The sequence below is a fragment of the Drosophila willistoni genome, chromosome 3R (genome assembly GCF_018902025.1).
Source record: "Drosophila willistoni isolate 14030-0811.24 chromosome 3R, UCI_dwil_1.1, whole genome shotgun sequence".
NCBI lineage: Eukaryota > Metazoa > Arthropoda > Insecta > Diptera > Drosophilidae > Drosophila > Drosophila willistoni.
The window spans coordinates 1-20015 of record NC_061086.1 but is presented as its reverse complement, the minus strand read 5'-3'; positions in this window follow the sequence as shown (position 1 = coordinate 20015).

The window sequence follows — 20015 nt, the reverse complement described above, 5'->3', positions numbered from 1 at the left end:
TTTTCCCCCACCAGTGGTAAGAGACTCAGAGGTTCAATCATCTCCTTAAAGTCTGAATTTTTATGATAAGATCAGCTAAAGGTAGCAAAATAAATAACTCTTGTTTTCCCCCACCAGTGGTAAGAGACAGAGTATAAAATTAAAGCAAAATATTATTGCTTAATAAATAAAAAATGCGTGCGTGTGAATTTAAAGGCAGTTTGGCTAGTAGAGCAACTGTAGTATCTTTAGCGGCGGGAGAGTTTTTAACCGATCTTAAAGGCAGTTTGGCTAGTGGAGCAACTGTAGTAATTTCGGCAGTGTGTATGTACACTAATATCGTTGCAAACGCTGTATGTAGTTGCAAGTAGGCAACAAAGATCAGCAGCAGAGCAATGAAACAGTTGCAATTAGCCAACAAAGGACAGCAGAAGAGCAATGAAATATTTGCAAAGAGGCAACACGTTTGCAGAAGAGCAACAACATAGTTTCAGAGACGAAAAGGATGGTGCCAGGTGGCCGCGGGAGCAGATCGGAGAGGCGAGCGGAGTTCGAACGAGTTTAAGGAGAGGCGAGCGGAGGCAAAGCATGGTTTTCTAACAATTTAAAGGTCGCTTAAATAAAAAACTAATTACATACTATACAAATAAATCCCACTCCCCCCATTTGGTGGCCCGCCGCAGAATGTTTAAGAATAAACACCGTGTCCATCTGAAGCGGCTTCACCAAATCAGATGCACTAAAGAAAATATAATAAAACTGTACTTTTGTCACAAACAACTAACCTAGCATATGGCTAGAATTACAATCAGCCACACGCGTTATGGAAAAAACACTTGTAATTGTAAACTAACCCAAACGATCACAACGGCAGGATGTCAAGTGGCCGATGCCGTGCCCAAAATAATAATAATTTTTCAACCCCGAATACGTGGGTGTGAGTCGTACTAGAATAAGATCTCCTTAAGAACAATTGTTACCTCCTAGAGCCTAAGATTTCCTATATAAACTCCGTACTTTTGTAAATAAAATCAGTTCATATTTTGAATTCAACGAATGGAGATTGGGTTATTTTCCTTCTCTCCAGGAATCCCTATTCAGAAATGATTCAATTTTCTAGTACCCAGGAGATTGAGTTTGTCGGTGTTGAAGTAAATTTTAAATCTTTTTATGCTTTTATTACTTGTTCCTATATTCCACCATTGTCAGCCATGGTGGTATATTTAAATCATATAGAGGCAATTCAGTTTGTCTCCTCTTTAGTTTCCAGTCAAGACATGCTCATAGTTGTAAGTGATTTTAATTTACCCGCTTTAGCATGGTCCCCAACAGATGAATGTATCATGTTGCTGCCCTCAATGTCACATGACTTTATTGATGGCCTTCTAGGCTTATCTTTATCCCAAGTCAATCCTGTCTTAACTTCTAATGGAAAATCGTTAGATCTTATTTTTGTATTGGATTCTTCTTATTGTGATGTTTCTAAGATCGAACCATTTGTTCTTCCCGAGGACAAATTTTATCCTACATTAAATTTAAAAATTGATCTGCCCTTGCTTTCACCATTACTTGGTTCAAATGAGTTACCTTTAACTAGGTTGACTGACTTTGCCAGCCTTAATGAAAACATTGCTACTACCGATTGGTCCTATCTGTACAATTGTAATGACATGAACTCAGCTGATCGCTTCTTTTATGACACTTTGAATTCACTCTTTGATATTTGTGTGCCTTTTGGTAGGCAGGAGCCGCTTAACAAACCTCGCTGGTTCTCTCGAGAGTTATCCAATTTGAAAAATGTGAAGACTCGATATTATAAGAAGTTTCAAAAAACACGTCGTTCATCGCTCGTTCAATTCATTATGCTTAATACACAATGCTATAAGAATTATCTTCAGCGGTGTAAGCTTCAGTTTTCTTATGACCCTATACAATTTTATAATTTTATTAATTCTAAACGTAAGACCTCTGTGCAACCATCTTTGTTGTCTTCTCAAAATAAAAAAGCAAGCACTGATCAGGCAATTTATTTATTTATTTATTTATTTACGTCAACTAACACAGCAGTCGACGAAAAAGCTTAAGCTAAAGACAGATAGTAATTAATTGAAAAAGATAGCTTAGCTATATACACAACTAAACATCCCCGACCAGGTGGAGGTGTTTTATTTGCATAAGGTGCCAGCTATGCCCCGAGTCACAGCCAATGTGGTCAGGGATGAGTTGCAGCCAATCCAAGTCCAGAATATTATTATTGGTTTCGCTGTAGATGATTAAAAAGTATAGCGCGAAGAGAAGTGACAGAAAGATGAGGAGAAATTAGGTGAGAAAGGCTGTTAAAAGATTGGCAAAGAACACGAAAAGGTTCGTGGAGAGAGTAGTTAGTCAGACATCTACTATGGTGAATAGGAAAAAAGTTTCTGGTCCGACGTGAGGGAACACAAAAATATAGCTTATCTAGTAAATTACTAGAAATGACTTCGCCGTTGACTAGTTTATGGAGAAATAGAATGCCAAAAACGAACCTACGGTTGTAAAGTGAAGGAAGATTAATAAGAAGAAGTCTGCTAGAATTAGAAGGTAGGCGAAGACTCGGGTCCCAATTAAGACCGCGCAATGCAAACATAAGGAATTGCTTCTGTACCGATTCAATGCTACGCTGGTGAACATCATATTTCGGATTCCACACTGGCGAGCAATATTCTAGAGTAGGGCGAACTAACGAAGTGTATAAAACCTTTGTTACATAGGGATCATCAAATTCTTTGGCCCAACGTTTAATGAAGCCAAGAAGGCTGCTTGCTCTATTGACAATAGAAGAAATATGAACATTAAATGAAAGTTTTGGGTCAAACATCACGCCTAAGTCTTTGAACGATGGTACACAATCTAACAGAACAGACTAAACAGAGTAATGAGCTAGGAACGGAGACAAACGACTGAAAGTCATAAAAGAACACTTAGAGGCATTAAGGTGTAATTTATTAACGTGGCACCAATCACAGAACGCATCGAGATCTGATTGCAAGTACTGTTGGAAAGAAGGATCATTATAGGAATAACAAATCTTGACGTCATCCGCAAACATGAGCACGCGTGAATGAGCCAAGGCCAAAGGCAAATCATTTATAAACAGTGTAAATAACAGGGGCCCAGATGACTGCCTTGGGGTACACGTGACGTAACTCGAACAGTTTTAGATATCGAGGAACGAAAAGACACCTTTTGGGTTCTGCCAATAAGATACGACTTTAACCAAGCCAACAGTTTTGGGGAAAAACCCATTATGTTAAGTTTCGCGAGAAGCATAGAATGATCAACCGTATCGAAAGCCTTACTAAAGTCAGTATAAATAACATCAGTTTGACACTTTTTACGGAAGCCATGGTGTACAAGAGTAGTCAATTCTAAAAGGTTAGTAAGCGACGAACGACCTTTCATGAATCCATGCTGACAAGGAGAAATAGTGGATCTGGATAGGTGTTGAAGGGAAGACGTAATAATTTTCTCAAACAGCTTTGGTATTGCCGAAAGTTTGGCAATGCCACGGTAGTTAGAAACATCCGATTTGCTACCCTTTTTAAAAAGCGGAATAATAAAAGACTCCTTCCAAATATCGGGAAAGGTACAAATCTCACTCGATATAAAGAATAACCGAGATAAAGGCTTAGATAGGGAATTCGAACACATTTTAAGGATGCAACTAGGTATATTATCAGGACCGGGAACGAAGGAAGACGTCATAGATGACAAGCTAGAGATAATACAGTCTTCAGTAATACTAGGAAAAAACATACAATTTAAATGTGGGATTGAAAAGAGATAGGGTGTGGGTTCCGAAACAGTAGTAGAATAAGTCGACTGAAAGAATTTAGCAAACAGATCTGCAATATCTGAATCATTATTAGCAGTCTGGTCATTAAGTCTGAAGGTGGAGGGTAGTACATTATAGCGTCTTTTGGAATTAACAAAGTTATAAAATCTTTTGGGGTTCTTATAAAATTCAACCTTACAGCGATATAATTATTGTAGGATTGAGTGTTTGAAAGACAAAATTGAGATTTGGCTATACAGTAATTTGCATAGTCAAGTCGCGAACCAGTTTTTTTAAATCTTTTAAAATATCTCGATTTAATATTACGGAGATTAGGCTCCTACGTGTGAACCAGACTGGCGCGCTGGAGACGGTAGAGACATTCACATAAGGAACGCATTTATCAATTAGAGAATTAAGAGCAGAGTAGAAAAACTTCACTGCACGATCTATATCGCAGCACTCAAATAGAAATGACCAATCAAAAGAGAAAATAAGGCTATTAAGAAGATTGAAATTTGTTTTACGAAAACATCTACGACGAGAATTTGCGATGTTATTAAATGAATTAGTAACGGAATTGTAAAAAATAGTAAGTTCAATGGTAGGGTGATAGGGATCTTCAGGTTTCACTAGGGGCTGTGTTCGGGATACAGCACTAACAGTGGGATGAGAGACAAAAACAAGATCAAGGATTCTTTTAGAAGAGTTAAGGAAAGAATTCAACTGATATAGCGGACATTCAAGTAGGCTATCAAGAAAAACATGTTGAGATGAAGGAATTAAGAAAGATAGATTATCATCAACAAGCCAAGAAATATTAGGCAAGTTGAAATCACCTAAAACTATAAGGAAATCGCGATCTTTAAGACGATTAAAAATAGTTTGCAAAGCATCAGCATGATGCATATACGTATACGTCGTTATATCAGAAGCTGGAGGAATATGTGAATAAGAAATATATAAGCTAAAGTTGGAACATGTAATTTCGACGCAAATAAACTCAACACCTAAGGGCAGATCAATCGGCACAACACTTGAACACAGATTCGAGTTGACAGCAATAAGTACTCCACCGCCACGACGACCAACGCGATCAAGCCTATAAGAAATAAAGTTATTAGAAAGAATTTCATTATCCAAAACAGAGGAGTTAAGCCAAGTTTCAGAGAAAGCTAATATGTCAGCCGAAAAGGTTTGGCTATCACAGAACAGGTTCGAGAGCTTGGTAAGAAGTCCTCTTACATTTTGATAATGAATGCAAAGAGTAGACGTTATTAGTTTTTTGAAGCAGAAGATAAATTAGGAAGGTGGACAGGCAACGGACGGGAGCGCTTATTGGGCGCAAACTCGTGTACAACTAGGCCCTCTGGCCAGAAATTAGTGTCAACCATAGCTGAGAAATATTCATTAGGTACTGTAATTTTAAAAGAGGAGATTTCGCGAGGCCTAGAAAACTTAAACTTTTGAATTAAAACTTTAGCAGGGAGGCTGTACAAATTATAGGCAGAAATTTTGTAAATTTGTAAAATTTGTAATTTTGTAAACTTGCGAGTGAATAATATTATATATACATATATATTCGTCTAATGAAATAATAATGATATAATATAATGAAAATAAAGTAAACAAAACCTTTTAATTTCTACAATTAATTTCTTCTAAAATCTTTTAATTTTTGCTACCTTCCACATGTTATAGAAAGAAAAATCATTAATAATATTTAAAAAAAGTGGTTGAAAGGTCATCGTCAACAAAAAACACAAAATCTAAAAAAAAAAAGGAGAAGAAACAACAAAAATAGTTATGTCTCTCATCGTCTGTTGTCAGCCAAACGTTTTAATTTGGCCGACAAGAAAAAGAAAGAAATATGCAAAGAAAAAACTCAAAAAACAAGAAAATTCTCTAATATTAAAATAGTTTCGAAATGGGTAACCCTTGTTGTCGCAGTATTAAAAAGAATTATAGAAACCGGGTACCTAATAGTCAATTCGCGATTTTTTTTTTTTTTGGAACACAAACAACAAATCAACCGACAACAACAAAACAAAACAAATCATTATCATTTACTTAAACAACAACAACAAAAGAGCAAAGCTGTCAATCAATACAATGTATACCCAGAGGTAGAAAAATTGGTTCCTAGAAGGAGACTATATTAGTGACGGTTTGTCACCTGATTTAGCTAATAAGTATAGCATTACACTTGCTGTCAAAGCTATGGCTCGAAACTGCTCCATTGATAAAGTAAAACTTATCATTTCCAAATATGTAAACATCTGTACCGAAGTAGTAGGACAATCAAATACTGTACTGTACTTCTAACAGCGACAAAATGGATATAGTCGAGGCCAGAACTCGAAGAATATGATTTCACAGTAGAATACCTTAAAGGAAAAGATAACTTTGTGGCATGAACGAAAAAGTCCTGAAAGTCACTACCAGACACTAAAGTAGACAAAACAATTTCTGCGCAGAAAATAAACAAGAACTATTGCCAAGGCAAAGTCTTGAAAAAGCTTACAAGCCCAACGTATATGACGTTATTGTAAATGACGTAGTACTAAAAGTAGTGACCTTGCGAATAACTGATTCCTCAACCACATTCAAACATGGCAAGAAAGTTATAGCAAGAATTGACATTTGCGATATGTATACCAATGGAATTCTCGACTCAGATCAGTTTTTTCAAAGGCTCGAAAAAGAAGCCGGTATGCTTAGTATCAGCAAAGTCAAAGTGGCACCGAGCGAAAAGATCTTTGAAACTATTTCAATAGAATCTTTCAAAAATATGGGCAATAAAATTTTACAATTTTTAAAAGTAGCGCTACTCAAGCCGATGACCCTCATCTAAAACAATGAAGAAAAAGAAGCTGTATTGTCTACATTCCATGAAGATCCAATTCAAGGAGGTCATACAGGCATAAATAAAACAATTGCAAAAATAAAGAATCGTTATTTTTGGACAAACATGACTAAATATGTAAAAAAAAGTGCGTCTAACGGTTAGACACGATAGAAGTGAAACCTTCCGTAAAACAAACTGAGAGAGAATGAGACGAAAGCAGCATTAGGAGCGGGATAATTATAGGTTCATTATAATATTGCTTTAAAGGTCATATTTTATTTTCTTCATTTTATTATTATTCATCCTCAATGTTTTCAATTTCAACAAATGATACGAGTGGCTTATGATAGCTAAAATATGATACAAATGCTTTGGTTTCGATGTTGTCAACATATCTTTGAAATACCGCGTCAATTGTTGTTTTTGATCGTGCTGTTGATTCAGTGCGATTGTTACACATTTTTAAACTGATTGTTGTATTGAGAAAGTCAATTAAACGAACCGCTGTGTCCAATGCAAAATTTACGTTAAAATCGCCATTTAAAATCATTGGAACTTTATCGTAATCTTTTCTAAGTATCCGCGATACTTCTGGTGTATACTTTATTAAATTTTCATGAATGAATTCCGTGATGCTATTTATTGATTGATTCGGTGAAGTATAAATTGCCACAATTAAAACTGTTTTTCCATTGCTCAATCTGGTTTTGCATGCACATATTTCTCCCACCTTAGAGAGCTGAACAGACAGTGATTCTAGTTGCTGTGCATTCATTCATTATATCTTTGTGATACATTTTTATTTACTTTTTATACCCTTGCAGAGGGTATTGTAAAATTGGTCAGATGTTCGTAACGCACAGAAGGAGGCGTTTACGACCTGAGAAGCTGAGTTGATATAGCCATGTCCATCTGTCCGTCCGTCTGTGCGTATGCGTTTTACTCAGCCGTCTTAAGAGCTATCGGGATGAAATCTTTTTTTGGGGTTTTTTATTACCCGGGTAAGATAAAGTATGAAAATCCTTAGGATCGGACCACTATATCATATAGCTCTAGAAGAAAAAATTTTGCAGACATGGCTATATCAACTCAGCTTCTCATGCTGATCAAGAATTTATATACTTTATGGGGTCGTAAACGCCTCCTTCTGTGCGTTACGAATATCTGACCAATTTTACAATACCCTCTGCAAGGGTATAAAAAGTAAATAAAAAGTAAATAAAAATGTATCACAAAAAAATATATAAATATATAAAAAGCATTATGAATAAAAAGCATTATGAAAAACTTCGACCAAGCTGGGAGTCAAACCCCGGCCGCCCGATCGCCAAGCGAGCACACTAACTACAGAACTCGACGGCAATTTACAAAGTGTCGGTGGAAAACAGTAACTTTGATCAATATCTTGGCCGTTCTTTCGGAAACATTAGCCCTTTTAGCTTAAACGTTTTTCCACTTTGATGACTATAGGTAAGGAAAAAGTTACCAAAAAAGTTGCAAGGGTATAAAAACTTTGACGCGGTCGAAGTTAGCCCCGGCCCTCTGGTTTAGTGGATAAAACTGATTGGGACATATGGTTACAGTATTTCGTGTATTGTTTTAACACAACACCATCAGTAACACATAATTATTGTCCATATGAACTAGTATTTGGTAGACAAAGTAACCTACCAATACAATTTAATAGCGTTAATACTATAGAATTCGCCGTTTTTTTTTTACTGTGTCGTCGCTCAGCTGCTGTTGTCCAGGGCCTATGGGCTCAGGCGGTACCGGTGCCGGACATCGCACCAGAATTTTTTATACTGCCACTGCACGTTCTTCAGTTTCTTCTTTGCAGCTTTCTTGTTGCTCTGCTGCTGTTGGTAGTTGCCGACTTGCAACTACATATAGTTCACTTTTTTCGATATTAGGGCTTCGAATACACCACACACCAACTTTATATTTTTATATTTTTTTTTCACTTTATATATATATGGGCTTCGAATTAGCCACACACCAACTTTATTTCGTTTTATTTTTACCGCCGCCGAAATTATTGCAGTTGCTCGACTAGCCAAACTGCCTCTATATATTCGGTCGCACGCACTTTTTATTTATTAAGCAATATTTTGCTTTTATATTATACTCTGTCTCTTACCACTGGTGGGGGAAAACAAGAGTTTTTTTTATTTTGCTACCTTTATCTGATCTTATCATAAGAATTCAGACTTTAAGGAGCTGATTCATTCTCTGAGCCTCTTACCACTGGTGGGGGAAAACTACAGAGTTCCTTTTTACTCCAAGGACCAAAATGAATAGGGATTCCCGGAGAGAAGGAAAAAAACCCAATCTTCATTCGTTGAATTCAAAATATGAACTGATTTTATTTACTAAAGTACGGAGTTTATATAGGAAATCTTAGGCTCTAGGAGGTAACAATTGTTCTTAAGGAGATCTTATTCTAGTACAACTCACACCCACGCATTCGGGGTTGAAAAATTATTATTATTTTGGGCACGGCGTCGGCCACTTGACATCCTGCCGTCGTGATCGTTTGGGTTAGTTTACAATTACAAGTGTTTTTCCCACAACGCGTGTGGCTGATTGTAATTCTAGTCATATGCTAGGTTAGTTGTTTGTGCCAAAGTACAGTTGTATTATATTTTCTTTAGTGCATCTGATTTAGTGAAGCCGCTTCATCGTGTTATTCTTAAACAGCGGCTGTAGAATGGTTTCACCAGCTTGTATGGCTTCTATATTAAAGATGGCGGCTACCAGACTCAAAATGGTGACTTAAATTCTCAAAATGGGGGCTGTAGAATGTTTCTATCAGCATGATGGCTTCTATATTGAAGATGGCGGGTGGAAGACTCAAAATAGTGGCTTAAATACTCAAAATGGCGGCTGTTGATTGCTTTCAGCAGCTTGTATGGCGTCTATATTAAAAATGGCGGCTAACAGACTCAAAATGGTGGCTTAAATACTCAAAATGGCGTCTGTAGAATGGTTTCAGCAGCGCGTGTGGCTTTTACACTAAAGATGGCGGCTAAAAGACTCAAAATGGCGGCTGTAGAATGTTTCTAGCAGCTCGTATTGCTTCTATATTAAAGATGGCGGCTAAAAGACTCAAAATGGTGAATTAAATACTCAAAATGGCGGCTGTAGAATATTTCTAGCAGCTCGTATGGCTTCTATATTAAAGATGGCGGCTTAAATAATCAAAATGGCGGCTGTAGAATGGTTTCAGCAGCGCGTGTGGCTTTTACATTAAAGATGGCGGCTAAAAGACTCAAAATGGCGGCTGTAGAATGTTTCTAGCAGCTCGTATTGCTTCTATATTAAAGATGGCGGCTAACAGACTCAAAATGGTGAATTAAATACTCAAAACGCCGGCTGTAGAATGTTACTAGCAGCTCGTATCGCTTCTATATTAAAGATGGTGGCTTAAATACTCGAAATGGCAGCTGTAGAATGTTTCTAGCAGCTCGTATTGGTTCTATATTAAAGATAGTGGCTTAAGTACTCGAAATGACGGATGTAGAATGTTTCTACCAGCTCGTATGGCGTCTATATTAAACATGGCGGCTAAAACAACCAAAATGGCGGGTAGAAGACTCAAAATGGCGGCTGTAGAATGTTTCTAGCAGCTCGTATTGCTTCTATATTAAAGATGGTGGCTTAAATAATCAAAATGGCGGCTGTAGAATGGTTTCAGCAGCGCGTGTTGCTTTTATATTAAAGATGGCGGCTAAAAGACTCAAAATGCTGGGTGGAAGACTCAAAATGGCGGGTAGAAGACTCAAAATGGCGGCTGTAGAATGTTTCTAGCAGCTCGTATGGCTGCTCGTATGGCTTCTATATAAAGATGGCGGCTTCAAGACTCAAAATAGTGGGTAGAAGACTCAAAATGGCGACTAGAAGATTCAAAATGGCGGCTGTAGAACTGTTATAGCTGCTACATTAAAGATGGCGGCTAAAAGACTCAAAATGGCGGGTGAAAGACTCAAAATGGCGGGTAGAAGACTCAAAATGGCAGCTGTAGAATGTTTCTAGCAGCATGATAGCTTCTATATTGAAGTTGGCGGCTGAAAGAATTAAATTGGGGGGTAGAAGACTCAAAATGGCAGCTGTAGCATGGTTTCAGAAGCGGCTGTAGCTTTTATATTAAAGATGGCGGCTAAAAGACTCAAAATGGTGGGTGGAAGACTCAAATTGGCGGGTAGAAGACTCAAAATGGCGGCTGTAGAATGTTTCTAGCAGCTCGTATGGCTGCTCGTATGCCTTCTATATAAAGATGGCGGCTTCAAGACTCAAAATAGTGGGTAGAAGACTCAAAATGGCGACTAGAAGATTCAAAATTGCGGCTGTAGAACTGTTATAGCTGCTACATTAAAGATGGCGGCTAAAAGACTCAAAATGGCGGGTAGACGACTAAAAATGGCGGCTGTAGAATGTTTCTAGCAGCTCGTATGGCTTCTATATTGAAGATGGTGGCTAGAAGAACCAAAATGACGGGTGTAGAATGGTTTAAGCGTATGGCTTCCTTATTAAAGATGGCGGCTTACAGACCCAAAATGGCGGATAGAATACTCAAAATGGCGGATGTAGAATGGTTCCAACTGCTCGTATGGCTTCTATATTAAAGATGGCGGCTAACAGACTCCAAATAGCGGGTAGAAGACTTAAAATGGCGGCTGTAGAATGGTTCCAACAGCTCGTATGGCTTTTATTTTAAAGATGGTGGCTTCAAGACTCAAAATGGCGGGTGGAAGACTCAAAATGGCGGGTAGAAGACTCAAAATGGCGGATGTAGAAGACTCAAAATGGCGGATGTAGAATGGTTCCAACAGCTCGTATGGCTTTTATATTAAAGATGGCGGCTAAAAGACTCAAAATAGCGGGTAGAAGACTCAAATTGGCGGCTGTAGAATGGTTCCAACAGCTTGTATGGCTGTATGGTTCCAACAGCTCGTATGGCTTTTATATTAAAGATGGTGGCTAAAAGACTCAGAATAGCGGGTAGAAGACTTAAAATGGCGGCTGTAGAATGGTTCCAACAGCTCATATGGCTTTTATATTGAAGATGGCGGCTAAAAGACTCAGATTAACGGTTATAAGACTCAAAATGGCGGCTGTAGAATGTTTCTAGCAGCTCGTATGGCTTCTATATTAAAGATGGCGGCTAAAACACTCAAAATAGCGGGTAGACGACTTAAAATAGCGGCTGTAGAATGTTTCTAGCATCACTTATTGCTTCTTTATTAAAGATGGCGTCTAAAAGACTCAAAATAGCGGGTAGAAGACTCTAAATGGCGGCTGTAGAATGTTTCTAGCAGCTTGTATGGCTTCTATATTAAAGCGGCTAAAAGAACCGAAATGGCGTGTGGAAGACCCAAAATGGCGGCTTTAGAATGGTTTCAGCAGCTCAAATGGCTGCTATATTAAAGATAGCGGCTAAAAGACTCAGAATAGCGGGTGGAAGAACCAAAATGACGGGTAGAAGACTCAAAATGGCGGCTGTAGAATGGTTTCAGCAGCTCGTATGGCGTCTATATTAAACATGACGGCTAAAAAAACGAAAATGGCGGGTAGAAGACTCAAAATGGCGGCTGTAGAATGTTTCTAGCAGCTCGTATTGCTTCTATATTAAAGATAGTGGTTTAAATACTCGAAATGACGGATGTAGAATGTTTCTAGCAGCTCGTATGGCGTCTATATTAAACATGGCGGCTAAAAGAACCAAAATGGCAGGTAGAAGACTCAAAATGGCGGCTCTAGAATGGTTTCAGCACCGCGTGTGGCTTCCATATTAAAGATGGCGGCTAGCAGACTCAAAATGGTGACTTAAATACTCAAAATGGCGGCTGTAGAATAGTTTCAGCAGCGCGTGTGGCTTTTATATTGAAGATGGCGGCTAAAAGACTCAAAATGGCGGGTGGAAGACTCAAAATGGCGGGTAGAAGACTCAAAATGGCAGCTGTAGAATGTTTCTAGCAGCATGATGGCTTCTATATTGAAGATGGCGGCTAAAAGACTCAAAATGGTGGGTGGAAGACTTAAAATGGGGGATGGAATGTAGAATGGTTTCAGCAGCGCGTGTGGCTTTTATATTAAAGATGGCGGGTAGAAGACTCAAAATGGCGGCTGTAAAATGTTTCTAGCAGCTCGTATTGCTTCTATATTAAAGATGGTAGCTTAAATACTCAAAATGGCGGCTGTAGAGTGGTTTCAGCAGCGCGTGTGGCTTTTATATTAAAGATGGCGGCTAAAAGACTCAAAATGTCGGGTGGAAGACTCAAAATGGCTTGTAGAAGACTCAAAATGGCAGCTGTAGAATGTTTCTAGCAGCATAATGGCTTCTTTATTGAAGATGGCGGCTTCAATTCTCAAAATGGCGAGTGGAAGACTCAAAATGGCGGGTAGAAGACTCAAAATGGCGGCTCTAGAATGGTTTCAGCACCGCGTGTGGCTTCCATATTAAAGATGGCGGCTAGCAGACTCAAAATGGTGACTTAAATACTCAAAATGGCGGCTGTAGAATAGTTTCAGCAGCGCGTGTGGCTTTTATATTGAAGATGGCGGCTAAAAGAGTCAAAACGGTTTCTTCAATACTCAAAATGACGGCTGTAAAATGGTTTCAGCACCGCGTGTGGCTTCTATATTAAAGATGGCGGCTAGCAGACTCAAAATGGTGTCTTAAATACTCAAAATGGTGGCTGTAGAATGTTTCTAGTAGCTCGTATTGCTTCTATATTAAAGATGGTGGCTTAAATACTCGAAATCGCGGATGTAGAATGTTTCTAGCAGCTCGTATGGCTTCTATATTAAAGATGGCGGCTAAAAGAACCAAAATGGCGGGTAGAAGACTTAAAATGGGCGATGGAATGTAGAATGGTTTCAGCAGCGCGTGTGGCTTTTATATTAAAGATGGCGGGTAGAAGACTCAAAATGGCGGCTGTAGAATGTTTCTAGCAGCTCGTATTGCTTCTATATTAAAGATGGTGGCTTAAATACTCAAAATGGCGGCTGTAGAATGGTTTCAGCAGCGCGTGTGGCTTTTATATTAAAGATGGCGGCTAAAAGACTCAAAATGGCGGGTGGAAGACTCAAAATGGCTAGTAGAAGACTCAAAATGGCAGCTGTAGAATGTTTCTAGCAGCATGATGGCTTCTTTATTGAAGATGGCGGCTTCAATTCTCAAAATGGCGAATGGAAGACTCCAAATGGCGGGTAGAAGACTCAAAATGGCAGCTATAGAATGTTTCTAGCAGCATGATGGCTTCTTTATTGAAGATGGCGGCTTCAATTCTCAAAATGGCGGGTGGAAGACTCAAAATGGCGGGTAGAAGACTCAAAATGGCGGCTGTAGAATGTTTCCAGCAGCATGATGGCTTCTATATTGAAGATGGCGGCTAAAAGACTCAAAATGGCGGGTGGAAGAACCAAAATGTCGGGTAGAAGACTCAAAATGGCGGCTCTAGAATGGTTTCAGCACCGCGTGTGGCTTCCATATTAAAGATGGCGGCTAGCAGACTCAAAATGGTGACTTAAATACTCAAAATGGCGGCTGTAGAATAGTTTCAACAGCGCTTGTAGCTTTTATATTGAAGATGGCGGCTAAAAGAGTCAAAACGGTTTCTTTAATACTCAAAATGACGGCTGTAAAATGGTTTCAGCACCGCGTGTGGCTTCTATATTAAAGATGGCGGCTAGCAGACTCAAAATGGTGTCTTAAATACTCAAAATGGTGGCTGTAGAATGTTTCTAGTAGCTCGTATTGCTTCTATATTAAAGATGGTGGCTTAAATACTCGAAATCGCGGATGTAGAATGTTTCTAGCAGCTCGTATGGCTTCTATATTAAAGATGGCGGCTAAAAGATTAAAATGGCGGGCAGAAGACTCAAAATGGCGGCTGTAGAATGATTTCAGCAGCGCGTGTGGCTTTTATATTAAAGATGGCGGCTAAAAGAGTCAAAATGGTGGCTTAAATACTCAAAATGGCGGCTGTAGAATGGTTTCAGCAGCGCGTGTGGCTTTTATATTGAAAATGGCGGCTAAAAGAGTCAAAATGGTTTCTTCAATACTCAAAATGACGGCTGTAAAATGGTTTCAGTAGCGCGTGTGGCTTTTATATTAAAAATGGAGGCTAAAAGACTCAAAATGGTGGGTGGAAGACTCAAAATGGTTGGTAGAAGACTCAAAATGGCGGCTGTAGAATATTTCTAGCAGCTCGTATGGCTTCTATATTAAAGATGGCGGCTAAAAGAACCGAAATGGCGGGTAGACGCGTTTCAGCAGCGCGTGTGGCTTTTATATTAAAGATGGCGGCTAAAAGACTCAAAATAGCGGGTGGAAGACTCAAAATGGCGGGTAGAAGACTCAAAATGGCGCCTGTAGGAAGACTCAAAATGGTGGCTGTAGAATGGTTTCAGCAGCGCGTGTGGCTTTTATATTGAAAATGGCGGCTAAAAGAGTCAAAATGGTTTCTTCAATACTCAAAATGACGGCTGTAAAATGGTTTCAGTAGCGCGTGTGGCTTTTATATTAAAAATGGAGGCTAAAAGACTCAAAATGGTGGGTGGAAGACTCAAAATGGTTGGTAGAAGACTCAAAATGGCGGCTGTAGAATATTTCTAGCAGCTCGTATGGCTTCTATATTAAAGATGGCGGCTAAAAGAACCGAAATGGCGGGTAGACGCGTTTCAGCAGCGCGTGTGGCTTCTATATTAAAGATGGCGGCTAGCAGACTCAAAATGGTGTCTTAAATACTCAAAATGGTGGCTGTAGAATGTTTCTAGTAGCTCGTATTGCTTCTATATTAAAGATGGTGGCTCAAATACTCGAAATCGCGGATGTAGAATGTTTCTAGCAGCTCGTATGGCTTCTATATTAAAGATGGCGGCTAAAAGATTAAAATGGCGGGCAGAAGACTCAAAATGGCGGCTGTAGAATGATTTCAGCAGCGCGTGTGGTTTTTATATTGAAAATGGCGGCTAAAAGAGTCAAAATGGTTTCTTCAATACTCAAAATGACGGCTGTAAAATGGTTTCAGTAGCGCGTGTGGCTTTTATATTAAAAATGGAGGCTAAAAGACTCAAAATGGTGGGTGGAAGACTCAAAATGGTTGGTAGAAGACTCAAAATGGCGGCTGTAGAATATTTCTAGCAGCTCGTATGGCTTCTATATTAAAGATGGCGGCTAAAAGAACCGAAATGGCGGGTAGACGCGTTTCAGCAGCGCGTGTGGCTTCTATATTAAAGATGGCGGCTAGCAGACTCAAAATGGTGTCTTAAATACTCAAAATGGTGGCTGTAGAATGTTTCTAGTAGCTCGTATTGCTTCTATATTAAAGATGGTGGCTCAAATACTCGAAATCGCGGATGTAGAATGTTTCTAGCAGCTCGTATGGCTTCTATATTAAAGATGGCGGCTAAAAGATTAAAATGGCGGGCAGAAGACTCAAAATGGCGGCTGTAGAATGATTTCAGCAGCGCGTGTGGCTTTTATATTAAAGATGGCGGCTAAAAGAGTCAAAATGGTGGCTTAAATACTCAAAATGGCGGCTGTAGAATGGTTTCAGCAGCGCGTGTGGTTTTTATATTGAAAATGGCGGCTAAAAGAGTCAAAATGGTTTCTTCAATACTCAAAATGACGGCTGTAAAATGGTTTCAGCAGCGCGTGTGGTTTTTATATTAAAAATGGAGGCTAAAAGACTCAAAATGGTGGGTGGAAGACTCAAAATGGTTGGTAGTAGACTCAAAATGGCGGCTGTAGAATATTTCTAGCAGCTCGTATGGCTTCTATATTAAAGATTGCGGCTAAAAGAATTGAAATGGCGGGTAGACGCGTTTCAGCAGCGCGTGTGGCTTTTATATTGAAGATGGCGGCTAAAAGAGTCAAAACGGTTTCTTCAATACTCAAAATGACGGCTGTAAAATGGTTTCAGCACCGCGTGTGGCTTCTATATTAAAGATGGCGGCTAGCAGACTCAAAATGGTGTCTTAAATACTCAAAATGGTGGCTGTAGAATGTTTCTAGTAGCTCGTGTTGCTTCTATATTAAAGATGGTGGCTTAAATACTCGAAATCGCGGATGTAGAATGTTTCTAGCAGCTCGTATGGCTTCTATATTAAAGATGGCGGCTAAAAGAACCAAAATGGCGGGTAGAAGACTTAAAATGGGCGATGGAATGTAGAATGGTTTCAGCAGCGCGTGTGGCTTTTATATTAAAGATGGCGGGTAGAAGACTCAAAATGGCGGCTGTAGAATGTTTCTAGTAGCTCGTGTTGCTTCTATATTAAAGATGGTGGCTTAAATACTCGAAATCGCGGATGTAGAATGTTTCTAGCAGCTCGTATGGCTTCTATATTAAAGATGGCGGCTAAAAGAACCAAAATGGCGGGTAGAAGACATAAAATGGGCGATGGAATGTAGAATGGTTTCAGCAGCGCGTGTGGCTTTTATATTAAAGATGGCGGGTAGAAGACTCAAAATGGCGGCTGTAGAATGTTTCTAGCAGCTCGTATTGCTTCTATATTAAAGATGGTGGCTAAAAGACTCAAAATGGCGGGTGGAAGACTCAAAATGGCTAGTAGAAGACTCAAAATGGCAGCTGTAGAATGTTTCTAGCAGCATGATGGCTTCTTTATTGAAGATGGCGGCTTCAATTCTCAAAATGGCGAATGGAAGACTCCAAATGGCGGGTAGAAGACTCAAAATGGCAGCTATAGAATGTTTCTAGCAGCATGATGGCTTCTTTATTGAAGATGGCGGCTTCAATTCTCAAAATGGCGGGTGGAAGACTCAAAATGGCGGGTAGAAGACTCAAAATGGCGGCTGTAGAATGTTTCCAGCAGCATGATGGCTTCTATATTGAAGATGGCGGCTAAAAGACTCAAAATGGCGGGTGGAAGAACCAAAATGTCGGGTAGAAGACTCAAAATGGCGGCTCTAGAATGGTTTCAGCACCGCGTGTGGCTTCCATATTAAAGATGGCGGCTAGCAGACTCAAAATGGTGACTTAAATACTCAAAATGGCGGCTGTAGAATAGTTTCAACAGCGCTTGTAGCTTTTATATTGAAGATGGCGGCTAAAAGAGTCAAAACGGTTTCTTTAATACTCAAAATGACGGCTGTAAAATGGTTTCAGCACCGCGTGTGGCTTCTATATTAAAGATGGCGGCTAGCAGACTCAAAATGGTGTCTTAAATACTCAAAATGGTGTCTGTAGAATGTTTCTAGTAGCTCGTATTGCTTCTATATTAAAGATGGTGGCTTAAATACTCGAAATCGCGGATGTAGAATGTTTCTAGCAGCTCGTATGGCTTCTATATTAAAGATGGCGGCTAAAAGATTAAAATGGCGGGCAGAAGACTCAAAATGGCGGCTGTAGAATGATTTCAGCAGCGCGTGTGGCTTTTATATTAAAGATGGCGGCTAAAAGAGTCAAAATGGTGGCTTAAATACTCAAAATGGCGGCTGTAGAATGGTTTCAGCAGCGCGTGTGGCTTTTATATTGAAAATGGCGGCTAAAAGAGTCAAAATGGTTTCTTCAATACTCAAAATGACGGCTGTAAAATGGTTTCAGCAGCGCGTGTGGCTTTTATATTAAAAATGGAGGCTAAAAGACTCAAAATGGTGGGTGGAAGACTCAAAATGGTTGGTAGAAGACTCAAAATGGCGGCTGTAGAATATTTCTAGCAGCTCGTATGGCTTCTATATTAAAGATGGCGGCTAAAAGAACCGAAATGGCGGGTAGACGCGTTTCAGCAGCGCGTGTGGCTTTTATATTAAAGATGGCGGCTAAAAGACTCAAAATAGCGGGTGGAAGACTCAAAATGGCGGGTAGAAGACTCAAAATGGCGCCTGTAGGAAGACTCAAAATGGTGGCTGTAGAATGGTTTCAGCAGCGCGTGTGGCTTTTATATTGAAAATGGCGGCTAAAAGAGTCAAAATGGTTTCTTCAATACTCAAAATGACGGCTGTAAAATGGTTTCAGTAGCGCGTGTGGCTTTTATATTAAAAATGGAGGCTAAAAGACTCAAAATGGTGGGTGGAAGACTCAAAATGGTTGGTAGAAGACTCAAAATGGCGGCTGTAGAATATTTCTAGCAGCTCGTATGGCTTCTATATTAAAGATGGCGGCTAAAAGAACCGAAATGGCGGGTAGACGCGTTTCAGCAGCGCGTGTGGCTTCTATATTAAAGATGGCGGCTAGCAGACTCAAATGGTGTCTTAAATACTCAAAATGGTGGCTGTAGAATGTTTCTAGTAGCTCGTATTGCTTCTATATTAAAGATGGTGGCTCAAATACTCGAAATCGCGGATGTAGAATGTTTCTAGCAGCTCGTATGGCTTCTATATTAAAGATGGCGGCTAAAAGATTAAAATGGCGGGCAGAAGACTCAAAATGGCGGCTGTAGAATGATTTCAGCAGCGCGTGTGGCTTTTATATTAAAGATGGCGGCTAAAAGAGTCAAAATGGTGGCTTAAATACTCAAAATGGCGGCTGTAGAATGGTTTCAGCAGCGCGTGTGGTTTTTATATTGAAAATGGCGGCTAAAAGAGTCAAAATGGTTTCTTCAATACTCAAAATGACGGCTGTAAAATGGTTTCAGCAGCGCGTGTGGTTTTTATATTAAAAATGGAGGCTAAAAGACTCAAAATGGTGGGTGGAAGACTCAAAATGGTTGGTAGTAGACTCAAAATGGCGGCTGTAGAATATTTCTAGCAGCTCGTATGGCTTCTATATTAAAGATGGCGGCTAAAAGAATTGAAATGGCGGGTAGACGCGTTTCAGCAGCGCGTGTGGCTTTTATATTAAAAATGGAGGCTAAAAGACTCAAAATGGTGGGTGGAAGACTCAAAATGGTTGGTAGTAGACTCAAAATGGCGGCTGTAGAATATTTCTAGCAGCTCGTATGGCTTCTATATTAAAGATGGCGGCTAAAAGAATTGAAATGGCGGGTAGACGCGTTTCAGCAGCTTGTATGGCTTCTATATTAAAGATGGCGGCTACCAGACTCAAAATGGTGACTTAAATACTCAAAATGGGGGCTGTAGGATGTTTCTTGCAACATGATGGCTTCTATATTGAAGATGGCGGCTAAAAGACTCAAAATGGCGTGTGGAAGAACCAAAATGGCGGGTAGAAGACTCAAAATGGCGGCTGTAGAATGTTTCTAGCATCATGATGGCTTCTATATTGAAGATGGCGGCTAAAAGACTCAAAATGGTGGGTGGAAGACTTAAAATGGGGGATGGAATGTAGAATGGTTTCAGCAGCGCGTGTGGCTTTTATATTAAAGATGGCGGGTAGAATACTCAAAATGGCGGCTGTAGAATGTTTCTAGCAGCTCGTATTGCTTCTATATTAAAGATGGCGGCTAAAA